Source organism: Chanos chanos, chromosome 6 (genome assembly GCF_902362185.1).
Source record: "Chanos chanos chromosome 6, fChaCha1.1, whole genome shotgun sequence".
In the NCBI taxonomy this organism is placed as follows: domain Eukaryota; kingdom Metazoa; phylum Chordata; class Actinopteri; order Gonorynchiformes; family Chanidae; genus Chanos; species Chanos chanos.
This window is the reverse complement of record NC_044500.1, coordinates 6,575,541-6,578,291: the sequence shown is the minus strand read 5'-3', so window position 1 is coordinate 6,578,291 and position 2,751 is coordinate 6,575,541.

Below are 2,751 nucleotides of genomic sequence, written 5' to 3'. Positions count from 1 at the left end.
AAGAATGGCTGACAAATTAGGGTAACAGGCGGCCAAAAGACTACGGAACAATACAATACAATAATTTAAATAAATATATATATATATATATATATATATATATATATACTCAGAAACCACGGCTCAGAAAAGACATGGGAGGTGTAGACTTCACACTGACTGATCCAGCGGAGGGGTTTAAATAGCGAAAGGCATCAGGGAGAACTAAAGTGAAGGCAGGTGTGCAGGATGAGGGTGATCAGACCGGTGATTAGTAAACCGGCGACGCTGAGCGCGAAATGGCTGAAACCGGTGAGGGAGCAGGCGAGGTCGTTACACTTCCACTCACAACAGCATTTCCTCAGCGATTATTACTAACTTTCTTCTTTGGGACCTCACGCAACTTTTGGCACGTTGTTGTTGTTGTTTGCTTGTTTGTTTTTTTGTTCGTTCGTTTTTAAATAAGGTCTCTGGGGGTGCTAAGGTGAGTGATGACTTTGTGAACTGTCACGCTAAACATCAGCAGGGTCTGTTCCAACCTACAAGAATTTCCCAATGTGTCAGAGGTTATTCTTAAAACTCGCTCTGAACATCGTTTGAGCTCTGACTACTTTAAATCTCTATTAAAACTACTGTTAAAAAAAAAGAAAGAATGAAAAGAAAACAAAAGAAAGAAAAGAAAAGAAACTGCTGGAATAACTGTTTCAAACCGAATTAGCATGGATTCTCAAATCTGTAATTTTGAAAGGCAGAGAGAGCGCTCCTAAAATGAGCCAACGAGTACTCCTACCATTTAATGAATAATGGATTCTGATCACAGACCCCTAATTTACTGTGACAACATGTATAATTATTAGCCGGATTACTGACCTTGTGGAAGCAAAATATTTTTTTTTCTTTAAGACCACGCTGTAATTCTTTTTACTCTAACTGCTTTCGGAAGATGAGGTGAAAGGGAAGGTGGGGTAAAGGGGTCATTCACTTGTTTTTTTTTGGGGGGGGGGGGTGTTCCCTGGCTGAAGTAGGCCACGCTACTAAAAGAGTCTTAACGTGGCTTAATGTTCCAAAACTGCGATCAACGATCACCAAATTTCTCTAGGACATCTCTTGTCAGAAACTACTCCTCCTGTCAAAAAATCGAAATCGAAATCCTAGAAGTATGGTCGTTATCTCACGTTAAGCGTTTTCCTCTCCACTGACGCCCATTAAAAGGAGGCAGTTTAACGTGCCTTAATGTCCAAAAACAGTGATCGATGATCACCAAATTTGTCTGACATCTCACATGTCATAGACACTATCTCCAGTCAAAAAAGCAAAACTGAAAGGGGTAACGTGTCGGAAATGATTTACGTGTTTATTTGCATATAGAGCGGGGAAGGGAGAGCCGATCTCAAGTGGTCACTCGAGACACGGATTCTAAATCCACGTGTAAACGGACGTACTGTGAGCCATCCACTTGTGATCGGATCACCAAAATTGGATCTTAATGCAAGGCGTAAACAGGGCCTCATTGCCAGGACTGTCATGGTTTCAAGGGACCCGGAACGCTGTATACAGATAAGCTTGCTTGTGTGAAGACGTTGATTGATTGCTGGTCGTTTGGAATAAAATTGGTTTCTTGTAGTTGTCAGAGTGCCTTTTTGTTTCTGCGGCCTGAGCCTATCAGCGATGTTCTTCTAGTGAAAGGAATGTTCCAGGATGATTTGGATGGTTGTTGTTTTAGAATGCTCCTCACGTCTTCTGAAAACCTGGCCGTCATTTTCATAGGTGTATGAAAGCATTCAGTCAGTTTTCCAAGCGAGTTTATTTCAACCCATGAATCCCTTATCTCATTTTTGAATTGAATTGAATTGAATTGAACTGAACTGAATTAAACTGAATTGAGTTGAAATGATCACATGTGCGAAACGTTCAAATAACGGAAGTTTATTTTGAGCTCATGAGGCTGTAAACCCTCAAAAGATGTGTAGGATTATAAAAAATATTCAGTTCGCATGCAATAATTACTTGGGCCACATAAAACACACTACAGTAAATATAAGCGACATGTAAGATTATCATCACAGGACATACTATTGAGCAACCGTCATTTCATATCAGCATATCAGGGTATTTTCTGTTTCGTTTTTCTACATCTAAAGCCACATGGGCTGAAGGTTGCGGGTTCGATTCCCAGGACCAACATGACCAACTACGTCTGCTTTTGGGCAAGGCCCTTAACCACTCCATTGCTCCCCGGGTGCAAGGAAAGCAGCCCACTGCTCCTCTATCTGGTGTGTGTGTTCACTACTGGTGTGCTGGATGGGTTAAATTCAAATTCATTGCTCACTGTTCACAGTGTGTGTGCGCGGTCACAGAGATTTACATTTACTTGTGAACTGGCCTAAGCCTTGACTCAGGCTTGTCCTTACCTTACTTTATTTCTCTATAATTCTGACATGATATTAGGACTGCTTTGATACAATGAAAATCAGCAAATCAAAACAACAAATTTAAACGGTTATAAAACTTTTTTTTCTTTTTTTTCCGGTTTTTGTTTTCATAGGAAACCGTCTTCAAAGGAAACGTCTGCTCGCTGTGCCCTCTGTGGCGTAGATGAGAACAGGCTGTGAGGTGCAGTTGTTCTCTCTGGTCTTTCAGCTGGACGTCGACCCGGGCGGAGGCAACGGGCCGCGGAGGGAAAACAAAGCTGAAATAATACGCGCTCATGTGGAATCACGAACAGACAGCACATTTAAATGAAAATGAATAAACATGAAGCCAAATTTACAT